General features: G+C 38.8%; 1 long non-coding RNA gene across 1 annotated transcript; it reads right to left on the reverse strand.

The window, feature by feature from the left end:
• Positions 1-6,321: 6,321 nt before the first annotated feature.
• LOC135252497 (uncharacterized) lies at positions 6,322-10,687 on the reverse strand. Its single transcript, XR_010329419.1, has 3 exons — positions 10,427-10,687; positions 10,247-10,337; positions 6,322-6,632 (listed from the first exon to the last, which is right to left on the reverse strand). It is a non-coding gene; the product is annotated as an uncharacterized LOC135252497 (long non-coding RNA).
• Between the last annotated feature and the right edge of the window lie 336 nt (positions 10,688-11,023).

Consider the following 11,023-nt stretch of genomic DNA (forward strand, 5'->3'; position numbering starts at 1 on the left):
ACAGCATTAACTAATAAAACCATTGAGAAAGCGTGCTAAAGTATAAAAAGTCTGAACCTTCTGCCTCTTCACATGGAACATAATTTGTGTTGAAAGAAATTACTTTTTGCTTTTTTCATTTTTTTTTTTAATTTCATAATATAAAAATGAGGCAGGAGTTGAGTGTCCTGTTATATTCTGAATTCTGCATTAGTTAAGAGGCAGGTACCTTCTTTTGCATATAAAAAGGAAGTCTGATAAAAGAACCACTTAACCTAGAGTTTCTAGCTATCCAACTCACTGGCACTTTCACTAACTTGATAGAATACTGCCTTTATCAACGGAGTTCCTATTATGTGGTGCTTTTCTCATCAATGGAAAGGAAAAAGCATCTATGTCATGAGAGCAGACAGAGATGCATAGAAAGAATGCTGTCTTCGAGGCACTGTATATATTGAGGTACTTATAATTTCACTTTGAGCTGTAAAGCATTTTAAAGTATAGTATTTTACCTGTCAAACTGTAGTTGTATTAGGCATTTAATCATTATGATGTCTTTCCCATGTAGTGACTTTTTCTTAGTTCTTCCTGAAATCTTAATGTGTCTACTGATTTTATTAACCATGTGACTCATTTTTCTTTAAGGAATTTTTACCATATTTTTAAATAGCTTTTGGCGGTGTTCAGTCGAAACGCTATGCAGTTCTGCATCCAATCCACATCAACTGTGTCTCCAGAATATAGGGTAGCTTTGGCTGAGTTTACATCTGTGGAAGCAGGCAGTGGGCGACTACACTTGGAAAAAGGGTTCGCGTGGTCACACCCAGTGCGGTCAAGGGGGTGGGGATGGGGGTTGCTGCGAGTTCAAATGATTAATTACCGCTAATTCAATCAACCGGCAGTACACCGCATCAGAGAAACTAGCTGTTTCAACCCGTCGGAGGCTGGCTGTAGGCTGCCCACCCAATCAGAAGTTAGAAATGGTACTGGTATTTTCTGTGCTATTTATCCATTGGCTGACCAAAAAAAAAAAGTTTTTCTTAACTTGGGTGGGCAAGACGCACGTTTGGGTGGCTGAGCCCACTGGGGGGGTATACTTTCCAACTCACCTGTTGTCACTTCACCACCAAGTCTTTCAGATAAACAATCATTAATTTGTTCATTCAGATAATCTAATAATAATAATCCATCCATCCATTATCTATACCCGCTTATCCTGAACAGGGTCGTGGGGGGTGCTGTAGCCTATCCCAGCATGCATTGGGCGAGAGGCAGGGAATACACCCTGGACAGGCCGCCAATCTATCGCAGGGCACACACACCATTCACTCACACACTCATCCCTATGGGCAATTTAGGGTCTCCATTCGGCCTATCTGCATGTCTTTGGACTGAGAGGACACTGGAGTACCCGGAGGAAACCCACACGGACACGGGGAGAACTCCACGCAGAAAGGCCCCAAGCCAAGATTCGAACCCACGATCTTTTTGCTGTGAGGCGACAGTGCTACCCACTGTCATAATAATAATAATAATAATAATAATAATAATAATAAATCTGTATTTGTACATATGAGTCTCTCATACCCTAAATCACTTAACAGAGCATACAACAGTGCACATGCATGTACAAATACATACAAAGGCTGGGGGGGCAGCAATCAATTTTATTATACAGGTATGCTCTTATTATAAGAATCATCAGTTTATCCTTCTAATCATTATTTTTCATTGTGTGTTTTTTTAAAGCCTGTGAACATGTATAACTGTTCCTGTTACTTGTGCTTATTTGTATTCAGATGGGTGTTTCAGACAAATGAGTGCCTATCAATATTTCTTGCTCGCTGTTTTTATGTGCTGAGAACAACCATCCTGTTTTTGTAAACACCACGAGAACTGTAAATCAAGCCCTCTGTGACAGAATAAAGTAAGACATTTTCATGTCCTTATCTATTCGCACACGGTACTGCACGGTTCATTTGTAATGTTTTCCGTGACAATTTAACATCATTTTCAAGCGATTTTTTTCCCAATTGTCCAGTCATCCCTGCTGAATCCACATCTAAGCTTCTGACACAATTTTATGTCAGTTATTAATAATACAACGAGCGTGTGTACCATATTTCAACTGTGTGTAATTAATAATGGCAGGGCAGGTGATACTTGAGCAAATAGATGGTAATTATCCTTTAAATGAAACCCCCCCTACCCCAAAATGTAGGAAAGAAAGGTAAACAGCCTTTCACCGAAGAGACAGACAGTTTGTTGTGCTATTGCCTCTTTTTTTTTTTTACTCTTTTCACACTAAGCCAATCAGCGCTAACTGATCAGTTGGATACAGGGTCCCAACACAAAGGAACCTCAATAGAGATTTTTGGAGAGTTGGTGATTTGATTGTGCTAGTTAGCCCTGAGCTCTGCAACTTTGAGCTCTGGAAAAGGTTACGCCTTGCCCTGGTGATGAACCTTGCATCATAAGGGGCTTCATCCAGTAGCCTGGGACTCAACTTCACAAGGCAAGTCTCTCTTCACTTCGTTCTACACGGTGGAAGATTCTGAGTAAACTTTGGGTCAAAATGTTGGTTTCAGTGAAAAATGTAGACCAGCAGGCCTTTCCCATTAAGACGAACCACAGTTCCTCAGCATTATCATGCACCTGTATGATATGATGCTTCACAGCCACATGACCAGCTGTTCCTCACAGGACACCAGTCCAGCAGTGGACCAGCAGTAAACCAGCAGGACCGTCAGCCCAGCCACCAACAGGACAGACTGAGTATAATCATTTCTGATCAACGTTAGGCCTGAGAGTACATGATATTTGCATCTAAGCAAAACATTACCTTTCTCTGATAATTTGTCTCTTTGTCTTACTGTAAGTAATTTAAAGGTGTACTATGCAGGTTTTTTGCAGCCCTTATGGATTTTGTGTTTGTCTCCTCTTTGGTCCCCAACCCCAACCACACCTCAGTTGAGGATGTACCCTTCGAGCAGCACAAGCAAAATGTCAAGCAAAGAGGTGAGGTGGTCAGAGATATTGAAAATCGCATTTTTAGAAACATGAATGATTCCATACAGATGGTAACAATAATTAGGCAGTGTTATAACGATCTTTTACACTGAGTGCACCCCTTAACGTGTGAGAACATCGTATGGTACTCCATAGTGCAGCTATTTCGTGTGTTTCCTCATTTTAGCTATTCTAACAGGGAGGACAGGGAGTTTTTGTTTGCAACTTTATTAGCTTTGTTAGTGAAGTTTGCTACACGTAGCAAGAGAGCATTCAATTCAGTTTCCGACTGAAATAAATGCTGGTGAATTACCAAGCTAGCTAAGTTGCAACTATAAACAGTAACAGTTCCCACTGATGCTCAATTGGTGTTAAGGGGCCAAATGCCAAGAAATGATTCCTCGCACCATTAAACTACCACTAGCAGCCTGTACCGTTGACAGAAGGCAGGATGGATGGATACCGTGTGAAAATCCCAAATGTGCAGCTGTTTCTGAGATGCTGGCACCAACACATCTGGCATCAACAATCATATCACAGTCAAAGTCACTTAGGTCATGTTTATTGCCCCTTTCAAATGTTTGGTCAAATTATAACTGAGCCTCTTGTCTTCATGCTTTATATATTGAGTTGTAGCCACATGATTTGCCATTTGTTTCTATACACTGACAATTATAGACCAGCAGGTGCTGTGAGAATACCCTTCATTGCAACAAAAAATGACTGAGCCAACTAGAAACATACACTAAAACTGAAATAATATAGGAAAACCCCAGAAAGTGAACTATCCCTTTAAATGGACCCTACAAAAGATAGATGAGTCTCAAAAGAGCAATGCAGTTAATCAACCCAACAATAACAACTGCCCTCAACATCACAGAACAATTGGCTATAACAAAAACAATTTAAACACAAGCACATGATGAATGTTCCATTCCACCTGAGAAATTCACTCTTGTTAGTCTCCTAATGTCCTTCTAATGATTTATTTTATACAGGTTTTTCTCCTTAGGAAAGAATGATGCAATGTCAGAGTATATAGCATAGCAAAATAAGAAATTCAAAACAACTGCCTAAACACTGATACATTCTTATCTCGTAGTTCAGTGTCCTAGTGACCCCAGTGAATGCTGGTTTTTTATTCCAACCACAATTGCAATCCCAGAATTTTAGCAAGCTGGTAAAATTTAACCCCAAAATGTAATTTTTTACAGAATGAAATTGGATGACTTTGTGGCTTGACCCTTTCTATATTTTTATAAGAGCAGGACACCAATAGGGTACAAAGATGAGTATTTTTAATCCTGCAGTTATGAAATCAGAAGTCATAAACAAAGCTAAGTGCTGCATAGATATCCCAGCAAAAAAAGTATTATGTTTGCTTTGTAGTAAAAACGAGTGGTGTGAAGTAGGAAAACAGTGAAGTAGGAAAACATTTATTCACTGATTTTTTCAAGAGTGACAAGTTTCTACATGAAACGTATTTAGGGTTTAAAATTCAATTAAGAGGTTTTATCACATGTCCAGTGAGGGTGGGTCAATTTTGACCCTGTGGACATGTGGTGCATTCGTAATATGAAGACAACACTAGACTTAAAATTATCTTCCAAGCTTTTTTCTAATCTTTTGTCTGCCAAAAAATGACAGAATCACAGAATCTGTGACACCTGCGACTTCCATGACAAACACCCAGCCATACTGTATATAACATTTTTTAAAATATTTTTTCCCATTGACATTTTTTTCTTTTTTTTGTATTTTTTGGCTGACACAAATGCAGGCAATTTAAATAGTCTACTCCACAAAAAAGTAAATAACTTTGATCGGTTTATCAGACCACCCACCTCCCCAGGGAAAACGAGGACTTGAGTATGCAATCGAAATTCCACCAGGTACTCAAGCACCGAAAGTCATCCAAATGCTCATCCCTAATAGCCAGATATCTTAGCTAGACTTATCTCTTTGTTCGGTTCACTATGTACTATTACGTAATAACACTAGTAGCAAAACAAACTTTGCCATGCAGATTAAACCTTCCAATTGCCAATTTGTTGTGTCGAACACAGCAAGGCATCTTCAACAACATCTTATATGGCCTCACCATAGAAATATTGCCAACATTGCTTTCCGCCATGTTAACTAGCTACATCAGCTGCAAGGAAGTATAGTGTGCAACCTTGTAACCATGGCCATGTCTGTTGTTTATGTGTGATGTCTTGAACTCATTTGCATATCAATGGAATGTCCACGCCATCCTGTAATCCATGCTTGAATCAGAGACAGGGTATCAGTTTTCAAGGTTGATCTATTTTTGGCTCATGTTATCTGCTGTACATAGTTGACAGAACATATGCTTCTAGTAGGCTATAACATAAAATAACAAAATGTAACATCAGGTTTCTTTTAGCTTTAAGGAAAAAATAAAGAAAGAACCTATACACATGTTCAACAGCCTTAACTAAGCAAGAGTTTGGTTGTAGCAAAAACCAGCATGAACAGAGGACTCCAGGACCGAGGTTGAGAATCACTGTCATAGTTATAAAATTCAATACACGGAAGAAGGAATAATTGGCAATTCTCTGATATAAAATGCATTTTCTTTAAAGCCACAGGCAATTGAACAGTGACATGTCTGCATAGCAGAAACGCTTCTGAGAAATGTATGCAAACACATGCTTCATCCCCTGGATTTGTCAAGGACTTGGAATTAATGTCAGGATTTACCTTTCATGAAATGTAAAGCTTTTTAAAATGTATACATTTTGCTATGGATTATTTGCAAACAATATATAGATTCCTGTACACTTCCACATTGCAAGGTAGTATTCTCATGTAAAAAATTGCCTTTTGTAGACCATATTCTACCCTTTCTGTGTTACAAATAAAATGAAAATCTCTCACACATGCATGCACAAAGCAGTTTTGAACCCCAAGCATATAGTATCTGCTGGTTCAACAAGACAGGCACATAAAATATGAAATAACACAAATTAATATTACTAATGAACAATGTTACAAAGGATGCAACATCTCTGCAACCCACTGACCTATATCATATCTGGATGGTCTGTTTACATGAACTTAAGCTCACAAACCTGGTAGTCCTTAATTTGTCATTGATCATTATATGTCATTCATAAAATTTAGTTAACATTTCAGATCATTTAAATGATTGTGATAATTAAGTTAAGAGCAGAGATTGTCATGAAATAAAAAATAAACAGATTTTAGCCTCCTTGTCTGCCCTTGCTCTATAGGACTTAATTAATTGAGTACAAGATGAAGACAAGTAAATTCATATGCTCTATTAGACATAAGGGTGTCCACACACTGTTCACTCTTTTTGAATTTTCACAAAGAATATTCACACCCTAAAACCTGGCGATGCATATAGTGTGGATATTGCCTTGGTGCTTGCAGGGTTGGAGAATTGAAGTGTTTTGTCTAGCAATTACCACATCCATTTTAACAAACTCCCCCCGTGATCAAAGGTAAGCCTCGCATGGATAAACAGAGTTTAACATCTGCTTAACGGAAGAGCATTTGCATGAGAATTCCCCAGGACATCAGAACCAGCGCAGCGCAACATCACCCCAGCCCAGTTTCAGCTCACTGTTGACCGGACCGATTTGCATATGTCCTCCCTGCAAACAGAGGAAGAGAGTAAGCCTCTCATTAATCTGCTGGTGGGGCGTCTGTCCCATTAAGCTTGTCTCAAGCTAACCTCTGCGTTCACTCCCCCCCCCCCAAAAAAGGGTATAGCGATTTATTGCCTGAGCTGATCAAGAAAACGTTACCAGAATGCCCAACGTCTCTTCTGGTGAGTGGTTAATTTCTCAATCGTTCATTTGCAGACAAGTTGGAATATTTCAAAAGAGCATTTTTGAAAATGTCAGCCTTCATTTGCTTCTGTTCTTTTCCAGGTGCCCACTGTACATGTCAAAGCAACCATGGACAATTACTTATAACCTCTCAGGTAAAGCAGTAGCACCAATCACTGCTGAAAAAAAATGTATAAATAAAATGTTCAAGTCAAAATACAGAAAATATATTGTCCTATGAATGATGCATTCTACAATCTGTGGAGTTATAGATGAAATAGATATTGTGTATTATGCACTCCCTGTATGGGGAATGTCCTGTAATAATTCCATTGGATATGTTATGCCTAGTACAATTTCTGTACTTTTATCATATCTAGAATATGAAGTATTTACAGACACACAAGGAACAACATCTTTAAATTTACAGACACACAAGGAACAACATCTTTAAATTTGACATCTATTATATCAACATGCTAGCTACTGTCAAAGGGAGATTAAAAAAAGAAAAATCACTGCTGTACAGGTATACTGAAATACCCTTGTATTCTTCCATCTTATGAATCCATATATAACACTCGGTTTTGTTTTTCCAGAGGTGTTCAACACCTGAAACTGATAGCTTTTTGAAAAAGTTATGAAACAACTTGTTTTCATTAAACCATCAAAAGCAAAAAAAAAAAAATACACAGTAAATCTGGAGACATTTATGCAATGTAACAAACTCATACTGTGTATGGCATTTATAGGGATGCTGCTCTTTGGCAGCCGATGTTTGTTTTTGTTCCTTCTTACTTTTTCGACAAGGTTCTTTCCGTAATAATTCATGTTCTTCACAGATAAAGTGAACTGGCTGAAAGGGAGATATGCATAGACAGCTGTAAATATAGATAGTGAATAAATATTTGTTATTCCGTTCTGAAACAGAAGGTGTTGCATTAAATTTAATAATATCCTTGTGGGGAATGGAATATAATGTTAAAAAACAATTCACAATACATTTGTAATAATATTACCAGAATAATTAATAAACCATAAATAAGTATCATCTCATGGCAACTGAACAGGTATCTCGATACATAAGGGCAGAACCCCTTGTAAAATTTATTTGAATACTCATATTTGCTAAATGTCCCAAATATTCAGTATAAAACCACTCAGTATGAAAAAAATTAGTGCAAAATAAGGGTAACATGTTTTCGTGTTGAAGTGAATGTTGAGATTGAGATACAGACTATTGAAATGCAACTGCCAAAATAAAGGGAATATTTGAATAAATGAGGGATACAAAGTACATTGAAAGTAGGTGCTTCAACACAGGTGTGGTTCATGAGTTAAACAAGCAATTACCGTCCCAGCATGCTCACAGTTATGTATAAAAAAGCTGGGCTGGCTCAGTTGCCCATTATTTTGAATACCAATGTCAGAAGAACAGACTTTGAAAGATGGGTGGTTGTTGGGGCACATTTTACACAAGCTTCAGTTACTATGACGGCCAAATTTGCTGACGTTTCATAAGGAACAGTGAGTATGGTGGTGTCATGGAAGTCTGAGGAAAAGACATCTACTATGGTCAACTGTGGTTGGATGTGCATACTCCTTCACTTATGTGTATGTATGGCAAGGATAAAGGAAATCTGATCATGCCACCCGATGAATTTCACCCAAGGCAATAATCCAATTCACCTATCCCAACAGGTGCCCTGGTTTGTTGGCTGAATGCAGACAGATGTGATTCCAAAGAAAATTACATTTTGTTTATGTAGCCATCCCACCACAATGCTCATTTACATAATATACATAGGTAATACTGAAACCTATGAAACTTCCACTAATACACTAAAATGCATGGGAGGAGCTGTGATGGGATGCACCAGTTTACTCTATGTCTAGAGATCTCACCTGGGAGACTGGGAGGCCTCAGGTAGCTTTGAAGATGTTAGTATGTAGGCTAGCTATACTGCTTGTGAACAATGACTCCCATGCATAAACACTTTTGACTCACAAGCCCCCACTTTGAGCACTCACACTCAAAGAACCAGTTATTTTATTAACCTAAAATGGTGCTCTACTTGTGCGTAACATTTGACTCCATGTATAAGGAGTAAAACCACAATACCAAAATACACCAAATTATAAAGGGCTTAATCAATTTCAAGAGAAAAATATGCAATAACACTATACACAGTCCAGAATATATATTTAACTACAATAGTGGCATTTATTTTTAAAAAAACACCAAAGTGCCATCAACTTGACGCCATTCAAACTTAGGCAGCCCATACACACTGCATGGCCCCTTTAACTGTCACAGTATTAAATTAAAGAAATGAACACGAAACCAAAATAACAAACTAAAGAAAATAACCCGGGGTTTTAGGCTGTTCGTGCACAGTTTGTCTTTATACGTTGGCGCGCATGTTGGAGCTCATATGAATCCACACAATAATAATGTTGAGGTTTACTCACTCACACAGGAAAACAAGTCACTGGCGATCCGAATGCAGGTCCGACACAAACACACTTCATGTGGCTAGCTGCAGGTTAGCTAACCCGAAACAGTAGAGAAAACACTTCGTCGAGAAGAAAATAAGAAAAACTGGAATTTACACCAAAACGTCCCCACCTTCCCATCCCGTACCGCGACTTAATTCAATGGCGATGGCGAAAACCGATAATCAATTCCAAAACGTGCATTCAACTCAATTTCACTAAACAGTTTTACGATCTCTCCTGCACCGTGCACCATCTGCTTCTCTCTTCAGTTCTCTCTTTTAGTTCGAGTCTTCTCTTGCAACTCCTAACTAGTTCCCACTTGAGCTCTTGTCGAACCCCCCATCATGCAGCCTGATTGGACAACATAACTTCTAATCAGCACAGCAATAGGCGCCAGACAGTTAACTAAAAGTTTAACCAGACCTTCAATCTCCGTGAACTTTCTAAAGTAGTTCTCGTTTTATCAGCTTCTATCACGTGAACCAATTAGGCCTATCTAAATCACACAGTTGCATAGGATAAACTGCAGCTAGCCCCACACGAATGGCACAGAAAAAAAACACTGGCCTCCCTGAACAACATCCACCCAAATCCAAGAATTAATGAATTAAAATAAAATACATTGCAAATATCAGATCAAATTGGCAAACATCTTCCAAGGGCACTACATTTATAACATTAAACAGACGGCTGGAAGTGCCTGTATGAAGAGAGAGTCAAGCCCGAATATATTTTTAAAAGATGTTAAACACCGCTGGACACAAACATCGTAAAATGATGTAAGTGGTAAAACAAAGGTTTAATTTTTTCCATTTAAAAAACATGCACGGACTTCTAGGCTACCTTTGAGCATTTACAAAAAATACCAATAGATAACGCTAACAACCGAGCCCAGTAGCGACTCGGCTAGAGGTATCCTACCTAAAATGGCTCCTCACCAGTGAACTGGAGCGACCGCGGCAACAACTACATTAAATGCGCAATAATAAGCTAGGAAAAAGAGGCAAAACAGCAGCGCATCCAAGCAACCTAAAAGGGAAACAAATCAGTCAACATTCACAGAGCAACTGCTATATATAAAACACAACCTTGGATGCCCTAAGGACGATCCTACTTACCATTCCTCTAGTCTACCTCAGGCCCAGGCAAGGCCCCCCACACTTTGATTGGTAAAGACCTCTCTGGTCCTGTTAGCCAGACGCAGTCTCGCCCCAGTTTTCTATGCGCGGCTAACGAGCTGGTTCACAGCGCAATCTGGTAATTTCCCATAAACCAGGAAGCTACAATAAATAGGAGTTAAAACCACGGATCGCTAACCTTAAAATAGAGGAGCAAGGCTGCGGGGCTACACCTGCCTTTCAGACAGGAAGACTCACGGAAGAGGAAGCAGGCACAAGGTCAGGAAATTAAAACGACAGGTACGTTTCCCCTTATACAGATGCGTACCTAAATGGTAGATTATTCAGAATAAAAAGGAAGGGAAAAGGAAGCTTGTTTGTGCAATTGGTTCCGTGTAAAAAATTAAAAAAATTTTTTTTTTTTAAACCAGAAACGCTGTAAACCGGTCCGAATCATCTGGCTGCAAATATCAATCTAGGTCATGAGCAGGCAGTTTCATCAGGTTGTCTGTCTGTTGATGTTAATTTCATTCTTTATCTGTTGACATATTCTTTGATTTTACCCAAAATGACAGGCGATGCCAAATTACTTGCCGC

Source organism: Anguilla rostrata, chromosome 4, assembly GCF_018555375.3.
Source record: "Anguilla rostrata isolate EN2019 chromosome 4, ASM1855537v3, whole genome shotgun sequence".
Lineage (NCBI taxonomy): Eukaryota > Metazoa > Chordata > Actinopteri > Anguilliformes > Anguillidae > Anguilla > Anguilla rostrata.